We start from the raw sequence: 17,879 nt of genomic DNA on the forward strand, positions 1-17,879 counted from the left end.
ATGCTACACCGTAGATCTGTAGGGGATTGGGGGGGTAGTTTTGTTAGTGGATCGAGTGTAGATTAGTAGATTCAAGTCTACGATGGACTCCAGGATTTATAGGCATTTTTTTTTGTATCCTTACTTGTTCAAGCAATCAACAGATTGGAGGATTGATTTTGGAGGTGGTAGTTTGTACGAACAAGTTCAAGTTGTATTTTTGTAGTGTCTCAAAGGGGGCGGCCAGAGTAAGCGGCTGCTAGGCCTTTTTTGTTAGGTGGTGCAGACCTAACGCCAAGTTAACCTCAATTTTTAGTCTTTTTAATTTCAAATTTTTTGTTAGCTTCTTAGTCTGAAAATAGATTTTAGTCCAGGGGCTTGTTGTGAGTCAGCAACATGAGGTCCTCGCCCAAGCTAAGTGCATGTCTGCTGCAATGTAGGAATGTGTTACTGTGCCCATGTATCCAGTAGAGTAGATAGGATTTTTGTATGTCCATAATTCCCCCGCAAGATGAGGTACGGTTCTTTTTCTTTTTGTATTAAATATCTGATTAGTAGTTTGAAGCAGAGAATTGCGTCCATAGTTTATATTTTTTTGTATGTTTTTTTTTGCATGTTGAATGCACAATAGTGTCTCTCGCTTAATGAATGATACGCACACTCGTGCGTATTCGAGAAAAAAAATAGTGTCTCTCGCTCACGCACGTCGATTGAAGGTGTTTTTGTGTGTTTTTTCATGCAGTTGTAAGGTGCTGGAGAGTGTGGAAGCTCATACTGTTTTTGGTGTTTAAGTTCAGTTAGGTTCAGTTAGTCTGGTTCTTTTTCTGCTTCTTCATATGTAAAGCCAAGTAAATTATACTTCTTTAGTCTGAAGTTCAGTTAGGTTCAGTAAGGTGCTGGAGATGTACATGCATGCATATTCATTTTTGTACACTTTCCTTTTTTTACAAAATAAATTGCATTGGATACTAAATTTGTTAACAATACATGAACTAGTGATTACAGTATAGGCTGGGCATTTATATCTGACACCGTGGACAGTTACTTGTTTGTTCTGTTTGTGCGAAATGCCGTTTTTAGAGAATGAACCAGGCAGGAGAACCGTTGTAGCTGCTTACTCATTGAGGCACTGGTTAGAACTAGTAGTAAAGCCAAGTAGCTATAATAGTGATTAGTATCTTTTTTGTTTTTTTACTGGAAGTAGTACTAGTAGCACCACCATTTTTCTATGTAGGTACATTTAGTTCAGAGGTTAGACTCATGACCATCACAGGAGTATTTTCTGATCTGTCGAGTAGCAAAAAATGAAATATCTTAGCCTAGATTAGCATCATTTCTGAATTAATTTAGTCATAAAAATGTATTAAAAAGCAAGATTTTTGTCATTTTTGGGGGGCAGGATTTAATTTCAGGAACCTGAATGGACCCTGTGTGAAGCTATTCGAAACCACTTTTTGTTTGTAATTCCTTTTTTTTCAGAAGAGCGTAATAGTAACCACATGTACAGCAATACTTTCGTTTCTTCTGTTTCCTGAAACTGAAACTACTAGTCTTTTTACAGCATAAGTACTTTTGTTTTGGTTGTACCATCGGGTAAGCATGGTTTTGGGGCTTTTTTCGCAGTCATTAAGCTGCATGAATACATTGTGAAATATATATATGTTTCTGAGGTGAAAGAATGACACTGTAAAGTGTTTTTTTTTAGTGAGTTATCCATTCTAATTTTTTTTGCTTCCTTTTTTGATGTGTACAGGGGGTTTGTGGAGTTTGTTTCAACCATTGCAAGTATGAGAGCAAGGGAAGCGGTTTCAGCATGCTTGCATGGGAGGAGTTCAAGAATGCAGGGGTAACTCACTCCTAACTTTTTGTACTAATGTCATCACAATACTCACAACTTTTTGTCGTGACATCACTCCTAACTTTTTTGTTTTTTTGGTTCAAATCAGGTTGTGCCTTGCAATGAAAGGGCTCGTTTCAACAATGCGACAAGAGAGAAGGTGACGTTTGTGGCAAACCAACGGGCATACACTGTAAAGTGTTACAAGGGTCGCAGAAAGAGCGCTATGTATGGGAGAGGTTGGAGGAAGTTCTATGAAGACAACAATCTGGGCAAGGGTCAGATGGTGGTGTTCTACCTGGATGAACCTTCGCCTACGGCATCTATTTTGTGGTTCCAGGTGGGCAATGGCTCGAAGCCATTGAAGATTCAGATTTCAGGTAATGAGGATGGAGAAGCTTCAAGCGATGATAGTGAAGGCATTGTTCGCACTAGGGGGCTTTTGCTTAATGAGACAGAGGATGCTCAGCTACAGGGGCTGCTGCCTCTCAGTGATGGTTTCATCGGGTTTGCTTTTGTTCACCGCCTCACAAGGACTGACATTCGCTTGGGCATGATGGTATGTATATATTTGTCTTCGTTTTTTCTTTTTTTGTATGTGTATGCTACAGGCATATATATGTGAACACACAATGCAAATATGATTCCTTGAAAGAGAAGGGGCGGGGGTAATATGGATTCTGAACCAAAAATATAAGATTTTTTTTGTATTAGTTTTTAGTATCTGCAAGCATGTTTTGAACATGTATTCATGCTCAGTTTTTTTCCAGTACGCTCTTTTTCAAGCAAAAAAATCTGAATTGTGTTTTTTACCCGTTTTTTAAATTATTTAAAGACCAAAGAAAGTTTGATTGTTTTGATATAAACACTCATATTTTTTCGTGTCTGTTTGTGTTTTTTTGATAGAAAATACCCAAGAAAGTTGCTGCTGCCACGCCGTTTGAAGAACAAGGGGTTGTTGGTATTTCTGTGGATGGTCGGAGATTCAAAAAAATCTCATACAAAACTGCTGATGATGGCCGCATTGTGTTTGGCAGGAAGAAGTGGGAAGACTTCGCAGCTAGCAGAGGACTCAAAGTCAACACAGCTGTTCTTATTGGCTTCAAGAGCAGCGAGAGGGATGATGTCCATGTCCTGGTTATCTTGAAGAAGCTTGGCTAGGCACCAACCACAGCAACTAATGACAAGCAGAGCTGCGTCTATAATACTCATCTTTTGGGTATTCTATATATTTCTGTGTCGAAGTCTGTATGACGAACCTTTAATTTATGTGTACACCGAACAATGCGGCTTGAATAATATATGATGGGAACCTTTTTTCTACATTATATTCAAGTGTTTCACCTAAGTTTTTTTTTGTTGATTTTTTCAGTAACCATACATATACTTTTTTAATTTATGTGTACATGCTTTTTTTTAAATGTCAAAATGTGTGCTACTGTATTCGTTTCAAGGACAGCAGACTTCCTCTATACATGTCAATTTTTTTCCACGCTATCCAACCAGCTTATGTGTTTTTAATTGTGGTGTCCAGGAACACGCTCCTTACACACAAACGAATGGAGAATGTGGACGATGAAACTTTTATTCGATTTTTTTTAAGCCTGTCGTGATCTAATTTTGCTTGCATGTCTTTTTCTAAAATGATTACTGGGGCAACTACATTTTTTTTGTCGCAACTAGGGGGAGTGGGAGACCTTTGTTTTGTTGGACGGGGCGACGTCAAAAGACATGGCCCCCAATTTACATGTTCCTCACTAGGGGGCATGTAAAACTGCATGTCTTTTCTACATTGGTCGCAACTAGGGGAGGGGACATTTGTTTTCTTGGTCGCAACGCGGGGAGTAGGGGGGGCACCTTTTTGTTTTGTTGGAGGGGGAGCCGTCGAGAGACACGGGGGCCCATTTTGCATATCCCACACTAGGCACGTAACTGCATGTATTCTCTAACTTGGTCGCAACTCGACTACCCTATGTTTTTGTCGAATGGGGCGGCGTCGAGAGACATTGGGCCCAGTTGCATGTCCCACACCAGGCATGCAACTGCATGTCTTTCTAGGTTGGTCGCAACTAGAGGGCTTTTTTGTCTTGTCAATGGTCGCGGCGTCGAGAGACATGGGGCTCCAGTTGCATGTCCCACAGTAGGCATGCAACTGCATGTCTTTTTCTAGCTGGGTTGCAACCTGACTTCCATTCTTTTGTTGGTTGCCGGAGGGGTGGCTTCTAGTTTTCTGGTCCCAACTCGGGGAGGGGGGCAGGTACCCAATTTTTTGTCGAATGGGGCGGCGTCAACAGACACGGGGCCCAGTTGCATGTCCCACACCAGGCACGCAACAGCATGTCTTTCTAGCTTGGTCGCAACTAGAGGGCTTTTTGTCTTGTCGGTGGGCGCGGCGTCGAGAGACATGGGCGGCCCAGTTGCATGTCCCAGACGAGGCACGCAATTGCATGTCTTCTAGCTTGGTCGCAACTAGAGGGATTTTTTCTTGTCAGAAGGGCGCGGCGTCGAGAGACATGGGGGGCCCAGTTGCATGTCCCACACCAGGCACGCAACTGCATGTCTTCTAGCTTGGTCGCAACTAGAGGGCTTTTTTGTCTTGTCGATGGGCGCGTCGCCGAGAGACATGGGGGGCCCAGTTACATGTCCCACACCAGGCACGCAACTGCATGTCTTCCAGCTGGGTCGCAACTCAACTTCCATTTTTGTTGTTTGCCGGAGGGGCGGCTTCTTGTTTTTTGGTCCCAACTCGAGTATGGGGGGTACCCGGAGCGGCGTCAAGAGACATGGGGGGCCCAGTTGCATGTCCCACACCAGGCACGCAACTGCATGTCTTCTAGCTGGGTTGCAACTTGACTTCCATTTTTTGTTGGTTGCCGGAGGGGCGGCTCTTCTAGTTTTCTGGTCCCAACTCGGGGAGGGGGGCAGGTACCCAATTTTTTGTCGAATGGGGCGGCGTCGAGAGACATGGGGGCCCAGTTGTATGTCCCACACCAGGCACGCAACTGCATGTCTTCTAGCTTGGTCGCAACTAGAGGGCTTTTTTGTCTTGTCGATGGGCGCGTCGTCGAGAGACATGGGGCGCCCAGTTACATGTCCCACACCAGGCACGCAACTGCATGTCTTCTAGCTGGGTCGCAACTCGACTTCCATTTTTGTTGTTTGCCGGAGGGGCGGCTTCTTGTTTTTTGGTCCCAACTCGGGGATGGGGGGTACCCGGAGTGGCATCGAGAGACATGGGGGGCCCAGTTGCATGTCCCACACTAGGCACGCAACTGCATGTCTACTAGCTGGGTCGCAACTTGACTTCCATTTTTTGTTGGTTGCCAGAGGGGCGGCTCTTCTAGTTTTCTGGTCCCAACTCAGGGAGGGGGGCAGGTACCCAAGTTTTTGTTGCACGGGGCGGCGTCGAGAGACATGGGGGGCCCAGTTGCATGTCCCACACCAGGCACGCAACTGCATGTATTCTAGCTTGGTCGCAACTAGAGGGCTTTTGTCTTGTTGATGGGCGCGTCGTCGAGAGACATGGGGGGCCCAGTTGCATGTCCCACACCAGGCACGCAACTGCATGTCTTCTAGCTGGGTCGCAACTCGACTTCCATTTTTTTGTTGTTTGCCGGAGGGGCGGCTTCTTGTTTTTTGGTCCCAACTCGGGGATGGGGGGTACCCGGAGCGGCGTCGAGAGACATGGGGGGCCCAGTTGCATGTCCCACACCAGGCACGCAACTGCATGTCTTCTAGCTGGGTCGCAACTTGACTTCCATTTTTTGTTGGTTGTCGGAGGGGCGGCTCTTCTAGTTTTCTGGTCCCAACTCGGGGAGGGGGGCAGGTACCCAATTTTTTGTCGAATGGGCGCGTTGTCGAGAGACATGGGGGGCCCAGTTGCATGTCCCACACCAGGCACGCAACTGCATGTCTTCTTGCTGGGTCGCAACTTGACTTCCATTTTTTGTTGGTTGCCGGAGGGGCGGCTCTTCTAGTTTTCTGGTCCCAACTCGGGGAGGGGGGCAGGTACCCAATTTTTTATCGAATGGGGCGGCGTCAACAGACATGGGGCCCAGTTGCATGTCCCACACCAGGCACGCAACTGCATGTTTTCTAGCTTGGTCGCAACTAGAGGGCTTTTGTCTTGTCGATGGGCGTGTCGTCGAGAGACATGGGGGGCCCAGTTACATGTCCCACACCAGGCACGCAACTGCATGTCTTCTAGCTGGGTCGCAACTCGACTTCCTTTTTTTTTGCCGGAGGGGCGGCTTCTTGTTTTCTGGTCCCAACTCGGGGAGGGGGTGTAGGAGATATGCCCTAGAGGCAATAATAAATGATATTATTTATCTCCGAGTTCATAATTATGTTTATGTTCCATGCTATAACTGCAATGATTCTCGAGTCTGCAATATCCACGAGGCTCGGAGGAAGACTCAAATGCACGTGTGGAATAATAAACGGTAAAAAGTATTCCTAGTCTGGCCTCTAAGACTAGCTCAAGTGTTGCATGATGATTCTGTTTTCCTGGTCATGGGCATGTCTATGCCAGCAACTTTGAGGGCACAATGTTAAGAGAACATTTGTGTTGAATCGACCCGGATTGATGTTATGCTATGAGATTCATTCGTCACAAGTTTATTGGTACATAACACAGAGATGGTTAACGTTTGCATGATTCCTTAGACCATGAGAGTATCGAGTTTCTTCATGCTTGCTTCATGAACTTTGGGGTTTGTTAAACGTCATCCGTAAATGGGTGGCTATTACGGCGGCTTACGGGTTCATGGAAAAGTGTGTCAAGTAACTTGATAGCTCAAGATTGGGATTTGCTCCTCCGACGATGGAGAGATATCTCTGGGCCCTCTCGGTGTTACGGTATCCATCATCGTCTGGCCAGACACTTTGTGATTTGATCACGGGGATGCCGGAACACGATAACGAGAAAAGAGAACAATACCGGTAACGAGGTAACTAGCATAGTGGACAAGTTGTTGATCCACAGGAATGCCAACATGTCTCACCTCGGGTATTTGTAACATATCGCGAAGCAACAGGAATAGCACACGGCAACTGGAGGTTCACTCGAATATTTATTCGTGTGGGTATAGGGGTCAATATGGGTGTCCACGGCTCCGATGTTGATCATTGATCGGAAGGGGTTCCGGGTCATGTCTATACTTCACCGAACCTATAGGGTCACACGCTTAAGGGTCATCTATCTGCTGAATACTAGACAGGGAGTCTGAGAGAAAATCACCGAAAAAGTTTCGGACACCGAAAAGTTTCGGACAGCGGAATCGTACCGCAGAGAGAGGTCATCGGATAAGTTTCGATGATACCGAAAAGTTGTTTCGGGATACACCATTAAGTCAAATTGGTTTCGGCACATGCCTGATAATTCTTGGAGGATGCCAGAATCATTCTGGAAGCTTTTTGGAATTTTCTGAGATAAAAACCGGAAATGTTCCGGAGCTGCCGGAGCCACTTCAGATGCGTTTCGCAGATGAAAATCACTAAAACCGGAATTGTTTCGGAACGCGTTGAAAATCATTTTAGTGGGTACTGGAAATGTTCTTAGCCCACATAAATATTTTCAGTTCGATCAGACGCTGAAAAATGTCGTCGTGAATAGTGAAAATCAGCTTTATGGTTGCTTTATGGAAAGCCACCTTTTGGGGCTTTGCTCCAAAAGATCTTGGGGATGACATGGATGGATAGGAGCCATTTTTTGGGCCCCTCATGGGGGTGTGGCCGGCCACATGAGGTATCCCCCCTTGGGGACCCTCTTGTTCCTTGGTTTCACTCCTAGGTCCTTGTGGAAGGACTTCATTCATGTGCATTTTGGGTTTTTTGTGAAACTACCCTACCCCCTTGGGATTTCCTATAAATAGAGGTGGAGGGGCAGCCCTCCACATCCATCCCTTGCTCTCATACACATGCCATGCATTATCTGGCTTCTTCTCTCCCTCCCACGAAAAGAGTTTCGTAGAGCCGTAAGGCTGTCTGGGTTCCGGCAGGAACTAGTTCTGGACGGCGAAGCCCTGCTGGATAGATGACACCGTATGTGTGCAACTCTGTAGAGAGATCGTAGTTTCGGTCTTAGTTCGTGAGTGCCTCCCGAAGGGCTGTCCGTGTGACCGTCCGAGTTTCGAAGGTCCTCCCGAAGGGCTGTCCGAGTGACCGTTCGAGTTTCAAAGGTCCTCCCGAAGGGCTGTCCGCGACACCGTCCGGGGGGGCTGTTCGACCGCCTCCCGGAGGGCTGTCTGAGGAGCAGATGAGGGTACACATCCTCGCGGTTGGGAGGTTGTAAATCCTAGCTGCGGGGATCTGCACCGCCGATCGTCATCGACTCTACTTCCCGCTGCGCTACGAGTCGGTAACGAAAAAAGATCAAACCATGTATGCAGTCTCCATAGTGGTCCTGGGCTAGTGCGTAGGTCGGAAATTTTTTGTTTTCTGCTGCGTTCCCCTACAGTGGCATCAAGAGCCATGCTATGCGTAGATGCAGGTTTCGATCTAGAATACATGGAGATGTATGGGTATTGCATAATATAATTAGGTAGTAGATGAGATCTATTGCTGAAAATTATTTATGCGGGTGACAGATGAAATCTGTTACCCGAGGTTCTTGTTGCTTCCCTAGAATTTGCGTTTGCTCAATCTCGAGACAGCATGGTGGAATTTGACAAAGTTCTGGCAATCCGTGATCCTGATTGATCATGGAAGTGCTATCAGTTCTTTGGGTTCTGCCGTAGTCAAAAGAAAGATGAAATTCGCAGATGTAAGGGCATTGCAGATATGATCTGCACGGGGGTCATGCGTATGACGAAGTTTAGTATGGGGCTCGAGATTTAATTATCCCGTGTTTCATACACCCCGAGATGTTAATCTAGCAACCTGAATAATCATACTTGATGATAAAACGTTGGTAGCTGCGGTTTAAGTCAAAACCTTAGAAGCCACGTAAAATAAAATTTTGCATAAACCTATTAGAGGCGTCTAACTTGGTTTTGCAGGATGTGCATGTGATGTGGTATAGCAGTGCTCATACTAATTCGATTATGTATGAGATGACTATATGATGTAATTTGATTAACATGACCTACGTGTCATGATTCGGCATGATGGCTGGAGCCATATGATTGCATTTTAATGACCTGTGTGTCAACCTTGTTGTAATGCATTATTTTATTAGCTATAGAGATAGCAATATTATCTGGTGCATCGACAAGGTGGTGGCAATGTTCGTGAAGGTGACCACCGACGCGAATGCCGAAGACGAAGAAATGAAATACTTCTCCGTCAGAAAGGGCTATACCATATCATGCTATTATGAATTACCTGAGATGTTTATCCCTTATGATGCACCCTTCTTGATTGCGCGGTAGTCGCTTTTATTAGGGTGATCTCTCACTTAAAATATCAAGTAGTTAGTGTTCTCCCAAGTGTAGCACCGTCACGGCACCTATCTTTTCGGGGTGCGCCATGGATGCATGGGTACGAACGATTAGAGAAGTGTGAGGCGGGTGAGGTCAGACCTCGCAGCAAGATCACTTGGTTGTCTTGACGTTCATGGCAGGATCGTCCTGAGCTCGAAACACACGCATCGAAAGATGAGCAAGAGTCACATAGAGATGTGATCGGCAAGTTGGCCTACCGATTAAAATTCCCGTTATGAGATGATGATTCTATGGCGATGAATTGAAGTCTGGATCTTGTATCACTCAAAATTAATTGTGAGAGATATTGATTTGAGTGGGAGCGCACTGTTGAATTAACATGTTTAATTCTCAGTGCAATTAATTATGAACAGTGTCTAAGTGTTTCTTGCAAAATAGTTGTAGAATAATGGCTCGCGTTTCCACCTTCCCTATTAAAATTGAATAACTGTTAAATATCTGGTTAAAACTTTACGATTGGTAACGTAATATGAGGATTGTCCTCAAAAGTGCCGAGAAGGACTTTGTCCTATCGCATGCTTTCCGTATCCTCCCGCTAAAGCTATGGATCATGTGACTCTCGTCCTTCAATCCAAAAGCTATAATTCCGTTTCAGTCAAGTGCAATATGTTTGCTTCCAGGAAACCCAAACTTCGAAAGTTGGGATAGTTATATGATATTCATGGAACTGAAAATTATTTTCAGATACAAACAAAGCAATGTTTGGTTGCAAGTATTAGTAAAAGTGTTTACTATGCATTTGACTGTTGGGAAAGGGATCCAGAAGAACGCCTATCATATAATGAAAGGTGAATAAAACAACAACTTAAAGAGAAAGGAAGTGTCCAAAGGGTGTTAGTATGACTTACACGCCTAGGTAGTCCGGGGCTAACGCCACTCTTAAGTTGGGTGCTTCTTTTGCGAGTAGGAGAAATACTAAAAGTTAAACTGTTAGAAGTAAAAAGGCAGAAAGAAAGATGACTGGAATATCCAGCTCATGTATGAATGTCATACAAGTTTTTGTTGTATAGTAGGCTGGTCAAAAATATAGTTCTTGGGAATTCTGGTTAAACATGTTAATCACTAATTCTTGGGTATTGTGAGTTAATCACAAAGATACCCGCTCGATTGCATTCAATTGCGAATCACTGTAAGAGCTACTGTGGCCTAAAAAGACTAGCCAGAAATGAGGTTAAGGTATACACAGGGAACATAGTAAATGTTACTATACCTTCCATCGGTGTATTGCCATCTGTATTTATTTTCATAATTCATTTAGAGTTTTACAAACTCTATCCCATTGCATAAGATATCTTGCAAGAAGGTTGTTCATAAGAGAACTTTTTATGTTCGATGTTATGAATAACACAAGGGCCATACTTTCATTATGAATGAGATGTATGTTATGAATATTGATAATAATACAATACCTCTGGGTTTACTTTCATAATTCATTTTAGAGTTTCATACACTCTAGCCCATTGCACAATGTTTGTTGCAAAAGAGTTGTTCATAAAAACAACAATTGTTGTTAAGTATTATGAATAACATAAGGGCCATACTTCCATCATCGATGGGACGTATGTTATGAATATTGAGGGTAATATGATACATCCATAACACTGACGCTAAATATCGCAAGACTAAAAGAATACCACACAAGTGTGGCACTACATTTGGTCACATTTGAGAAACCCGCATGGAAAATTCCATTATGATGGATTTTGAAGTCTTTTTGATTTTGAATCATCTGACACTTGCAACTTTCCTCCGAAAAGTGAAGTGACTAAAATACCGTTCACAGGCCATAAGGAACGAACAACAAACTTATTAGTGATCATACATTTGATGTGTGTAGTTCGATAAGTGTTGTTAGTGGTGGATTTATTTATCTGCAGAAATGACTCAAGTAGATATGTGGATATTTACTTGATGAGACGTAAGTCTGGATCTTTTGAAATCATTCAAAAGGTTCTCAAAAATAAAGTAGAAGTTATTGTAACAAGAAAATTATGCTTCTGCAATTTGATTGCACAAAGGAATATTTGAGTTACATGTTTAGCGAATGTCTGATGAGTTGTGAAAGGGGTTTCATAACTTGCACCTCCCGGAACACCACTGCAAGTGCAAAGTCCGTGGAGATGTAATCAAACCATTTATGACATGGTAAGGTCAAAGATGACATAAATAAATTTGCCATTATCCCTTTTAAAGTGATGCTTTAGAGACTGCGGCTTTTACACTGAAAAGAGCTACATTGGGTCTGTTGAAATGAAGCCATGGTATGGTACGCCCAACCATGTTGTATCTTTTCTTAACATTTGGAATATGGGGCTTGTGTAAAAGGTTACAAACCTATTCCAAATCAGACAAGTGCTACTTTGTAGGTTATCCCAAGTCATTGGGTATTCCTCCCTCACTATACCGAGGCAAATAGGTTTGCCACAAAGAACGGTATGCTTTAAAAGAGAATGGTTCTTTCTAAAAGGTGAGTGGGAGAATAGCGCAACTCGACGAGATAAACAGTATCTTCATCAGATCAAAGGAAAGAGACCTTGGAAGTAATTCCAGAGTTTCCTACTGCGACTGATACGGAAGTCTCTACAATAAAATGTATGAACTTCGGTCGAACTTGCAGCTGAACCACGTAGGCAAGGCTCGTGCAAACCTCTCAGGTGCGCAAACGAGATATTGTTGTTAGACAACATTATACCTACGATACACAAGGAAGCGTTGATGGGCCCTGACTCCGGAATTGGCTAAATGCCAATACAACCCGAGTTAGTTTCCATATAAGTGATTCAAGATTAAAACCTTGATACACCTTTCGGAAGACTTAGAGTCTAACGAATATTTATGGAACTTAAAACTGATACGGATAAAATGTTTTATCCATAAAGCTCGACTTGTTGAAATAACAAGTTCAAGAGTTGACTACGATGAGGTTGTTTTCATCGTAGCGATGCTTAAAGTCGGTTCGGGTTGAACTAGCAATTATTACATATTTCAATCATGAGATATGAAACATGGATGATAAAAGCATTTCTATCTGATGGAAATGAAAGCTAGGACTTGTATATGATACAGTCCAAAGTAATTTGTCGATCCAGAGGATGCTAGTAGGTATGCAAACTTCAGAGTTCCAGCAATGGACAGAAGAGAGCAAAATGGAGTTGGAATCTTCGTGTTTTGATGAAATGGTCAAAGGGGTTTTGACTTCATCAATGGGTAACGAAGATGCTTGTAATTCAAGAAAGTAAGTGGGAGCGTAATAATATTTCTAAAAACCTTATGTGCTTGGCACATTGGTAATTGGAAATAAATTTCTTGACACGAATTAGGACTTCATTTGAAAATAGTTTTTCGATGAAGTGCTTAGGCTAAATAGCCTCAATATTAGGCATGATGATCTATGGAGATAGATTTACCTAATGGGGCTAAGCAATGAATACATATTGACAAGATGCTAAAACCTTTTAGCATTTAAAACGCCAAGGAGTGATTCTTGCCAAAGTCACATGGAAGGAGTTTTTGCAAGACTCGGTGTCCCAAAACACTGATGAGTAAAATACATGATGCAGATTCCACACACTTTTGTGTTTGGATTAATCATGTATTCCATGGTATGTAAAACAACCAGATATGTCCAATACTCCCAAGGTGTTGCGAGTATGGATACTAAAGTGATCAAAGTACTGATCGTGGGACAACAGTGAAAGATGTCATTGAGTACTAGAGTAAGTACTGATGATATGTTTTCTTGCAAGCGGAGATCATGAAGAGTTCGTTGTAAAATGTTACATCGATAGTCTTCATCTTTTCACCGTGCGATTTTCGATTTAAGTTAAGGGTTTTGTGTAACACACAATGTGGTGGCACAGTTAGTTGGAATTTGTTCAAACTAGTTACTGTGGCGAATTCTATAACAAGGGCTAAGTATGTTGACGCTTTAGAAGCGACAAAGAAGATGTTGAATCATATAGTTCATTCATGAACTTAGTATAGTTCCCAGATGGCTTTTGACAATGGGACACTACTGCAGGTAGTTGCTCCATAACTCAGTCTGAGGAATCCAGGTTCGACCTGTGATTCACATACATACAAAGCCAAGTCCACACAAAATATGAATTTTGTGAAAACGTGAAAACGTGAGGACATACAAAGATACACACGGAACTGAAGTCGTCAGATCCGTTGGACATCAGGCTATACCACAAGCGAAGCATATTTACACCGGTGTTCCACAGGTGTGAAGTGCATTAGCATAAGCTAGATTATTGACTCTAATGCAAGTGGGAGTCTGTAGGAGATATGCCCTAGAGGCAATAATAAATGATATTATTTATCTCCGAGTTCATAATTATGTTTATGTTCCATGCTATAACTGCAATGATTCTCGAGTCTGCAATATCCACGAGGCTCGGAGGAAGACTCAAATGCACGTGTGGAATAATAAACGGTAAAAAGTATTCCTAGTCTGGCCTCTAAGACTAGCTCAAGTGTTGCATGATGATTCTGTTTTCCTGGTCATGGGCATGTCTATGCCAGCAACTTTGAGGGCACAATGTTAAGAGAACATTTGTGTTGAATCGACCCGGATTGATGTTATGCTATGAGATTCATTCGTCACAAGTTTATTGGTACATAACACAGAGATGGTTAATGTTTGCATGATTCCTTAGACCATGAGAGTATCGAGTTTCTTCATGCTTGCTTCATGAACTTTGGGGTTTGTTAAACGTCATCCGTAAATGGGTGGCTATTACGGCGGCTTACGGGTTCATGGAAAAGTGTGTCAAGTAACTTGATAGCTCAAGATTGGGATTTGCTCCTCCGACGATGGAGAGATATCTCTGGGCCCTCTCGGTGTTACGGTATCCATCATCGTCTGGCCAGACACTTTGTGATTTGATCACGGGGATGCCGGAACACGATAACGAGAAAAGAGAACAATACCGGTAACGAGGTAACTAGCATAGTGGACAAGTTGTTGATCCACAGGAATGCCAACATGTCTCACCTCGGGTATTTGTAACATATCGCGAAGCAACAGGAATAGCACACGGCAACTGGAGGTTCACTCGAATATTTATTCGTGTGGGTATAGGGGTCAATATGGGTGTCCACGGCTCCGATGTTGATCATTGATCGGAAGGGGTTCCGGGTCATGTCTATACTTCACCGAACCTATAGGGTCACACGCTTAAGGGTCATCTATCTGCTGAATACTAGACAGGGAGTCTGAGAGAAAATCACCGAAAAAGTTTCGGACACCGAAAAGTTTCGGACAGCGGAATCGTACCGCAGAGAGAGGTCATCGGATAAGTTTCGATGATACCGAAAAGTTGTTTCGGGATACACCATTAAGTCAAATTGGTTTCGGCACATGCCTGATAATTCTTGGAGGATGCCAGAATCATTCTGGAAGCTTTTTGGAATTTTCTGAGATAAAAACCGGAAATGTTCCGGAGCTGCCGGAGCCACTTCAGATGCGTTTCGCAGATGAAAATCACTAAAACCGGAATTGTTTCGGAACGCGTTGAAAATCATTTTAGTGGGTACTGGAAATGTTCTTAGCCCACATAAATATTTTCAGTTCGATCAGACGCTGAAAAATGTCGTCGTGAATAGTGAAAATCAGCTTTATGGTTGCTTTATGGAAAGCCACCTTTTGGGGCTTTGCTCCAAAAGATCTTGGGGATGACATGGATGGATAGGAGCCATTTTTTGGGCCCCTCATGGGGGTGTGGCCGGCCACATGAGGTATCCCCCCTTGGGGACCCTCTTGTTCCTTGGTTTCACTCCTAGGTCCTTGTGGAAGGACTTCATTCATGTGCATTTTGGGTTTTTTGTGAAACTACCCTACCCCCTTGGGATTTCCTATAAATAGAGGTGGAGGGGCAGCCCTCCACATCCATCCCTTGCTCTCATACACATGCCATGCATTATCTGGCTTCTTCTCTCCCTCCCACGAAAAGAGTTTCGTAGAGCCGTAAGGCTGTCTGGGTTCCGGCAGGAACTAGTTCTGGACGGCGAAGCCCTGCTGGATAGATGACACCGTATGTGTGCAACTCTGTAGAGAGATCGTAGTTTCGGTCTTAGTTCGTGAGTGCCTCCCGAAGGGCTGTCCGTGTGACCGTCCGAGTTTCGAAGGTCCTCCCGAAGGGCTGTCCGAGTGACCGTTCGAGTTTCGAAGGTCCTCCCGAAGGGCTGTCCGCGACACCGTCCGGGGGGGCTGTTCGACCGCCTCCCGGAGGGCTGTCTGAGGAGCAGATGAGGGTACACATCCTCGCGGTTGGGAGGTTGTAAATCCTAGCTGCGGGGATCTGCACCGCCGATCGTCATCGACTCTACTTCCCGCTGCGCTACGAGTCGGTAACGAAAAAAGAACAAACCATGTATGCAGTCTCCATAGTGGTCCTGGGCTGGTGCGTAGGTCGGAAATTTTTTGTTTTCTGCTGCGTTCCCCTACAGGGGGGCAGGTACCCAATTTGTTGTCGAATGGGGCGGCGTCGAGAGACATGGGGGGCCCAGTTGCGTGTCCCACACCAGGCACGCAACTGCATGTCTTCTAGCTTGGTCGCAACTCGACTTCCATTTTGTTGTTGTTTGCCGGAGGGGCGGCTTCTTGTTCTCTGGTCCCAACTCGGGGAGGGGGGCAGGTACCCAATTTTTTGTCGAATGGGGCGGCGTCGAGAGACATGGGGGGCCCAGTTGCATGTCCCACACCAGGCACGCAACTACATGTCTTCTAGCTTGGTCGGAACTAGAGGGCTTTTGTCTTGTCGATGGGCGCGTCGTCCAGAGACATGGGGGGCCAAGTTGCATGTCCCACACCAGGCACGCAACTGCATGTCTTCTAGCTGGGTCGCAACTTGACTTCCATTTTTTGTTGGTTGCCGGAGGGGCGGCTCTTCTAGTTTTCTGGTCCCAACTCGGGGAGGGGGGCAGGTACCCAATTTTTTGTTGGACGGGGCGGCGTCGACAGACATGGGGGGCCCAGTTGCATGTCCCACACCAGGCACGCAACTGCATGTCTTCTATCTTGGTCGCAACTAGAGGGCTTTTGTCTTGTCGATGGGCGCGTCGTCGAGAGACATGGGGGGCCCAGTTGCATGTCCCACACCAGGCACGCAACTGCATGTCTTCTAGCTGGGTCGCAACTCGACTTCCATTTTTTGATGTTTGCCGGAGGGGCGGCTTCTTGTTTTTTGGTCCCAACTCGGGGATGGGGGGTACCCGGAGCGGCGTCGAGAGACATGGGGGGCCCAGTTGCATGTCCCACACCAGGCACGCAACTGCATGTCTTCTAGCTGGGTCGCAACTTGACTTCCATTTTTTGTTGGTTGCCGGAGTGGCGGCTCTTCTAGTTTCCTGGTCCCAACTAGGGGAGGGGGGCAGGTACCCAATTTTTTGTCGAATGGGGCGGCGTCCATAGACATGGGGCCCAGTTGCATGTCCCACACCAGGCACGCAACTACATGTCTTCTAGCTTGGTCGCAACTAGAGGGCTTTTGTCTTGTCGATGGGCGCGTCATCGAGAGACATGGGGGGCCCAGTTACATGTCCCACACCAGGCACGCAACTGCATGTCTTCTAGCTGGGTCGCAACTCGACTTCCATTTTTTTGTTGTTTGCCGGAGGGGCGGCTTCTTGTTTTCTGGTCCCACTCGGGGAGGGGGGCAGGTACCCAATTTTTTGTCGAATGGGGCGGCGTCGAGAGACATGGGGGGCCCAGTTGCGTGTCCCACACCAGGCACGCAACTGCATGTCTTCTAACTTGGTCGCAACTAGAGGGCTTTTGTCTTGTCGATGGGCGCGTCGTCGAGAGACATGGGGGGCCCAGTTACATGTCCCACACCAGGCATGCAACTGCATGTCTTCTAGCTGGGTCGCAACTCGACTTCCATTTTTTTGTTGTTTGCCGGAGGGGCGGCTTCGTGTTTTCTGGTCCCAACTCGGGGAGGGGGGCAGGTACCCAATTTTTTGTCGAATGGGGCGGCGTCGAGAGACATGGGGGGCCGTGTTGCATGTCCCACACCAGGCACGCAACTGCATGTCTTCTAGCTTGGTCGCAACAAGAGGGCTTTTGTCTTGTCGATGGGCGCGTCGTCGAGAGACATGGGGGGCCCAGTTGCATGTCCCACACCAGGCACGCAACTGCATGTCTTCTAGCTGGGTCGCAACTTGACTTCCATTTTTTGTTGGTTGCCGGAGGGCGGCTCTTCTAGTTTTCTGGTCCCAACTCGGGGAGGGGGGCAGGTACCCAATTTTTTGTTGGACGGGGCGGCGTCGACAGACATGGGGGGCCCAGTTGCATGTCCCACACCAGGCACGCAACTGCATGTCTTCTAGCTTGGTCGCAACTAGAGGGCTGTCTTGTCAATGGGCGCGTCGTCGAGAGACATGGGGGGCCCAGTTGCATGTCCCACACCAGGCACGCAACTGCATGTCTTCTAGCTGGGTCGCAACTCGACTTCCATTTTTTTGTTGTTTGCCGGAGGGGCGGCTTCTTGTTTTTTGGTCCTAACTCGGGGATGGGGGGTACCCGGAGCGGCGTCGAGAGACATGGGGGGCCCAGTTGCATGTCCCACACCAGGCACGCAACTGCATGTCTTCTAGCTTGGTCGCAACTAGAGGGC

Source organism: Aegilops tauschii, chromosome 3 (assembly GCF_002575655.3).
Source record: "Aegilops tauschii subsp. strangulata cultivar AL8/78 chromosome 3, Aet v6.0, whole genome shotgun sequence".
Taxonomy (NCBI): domain Eukaryota; kingdom Viridiplantae; phylum Streptophyta; class Magnoliopsida; order Poales; family Poaceae; genus Aegilops; species Aegilops tauschii.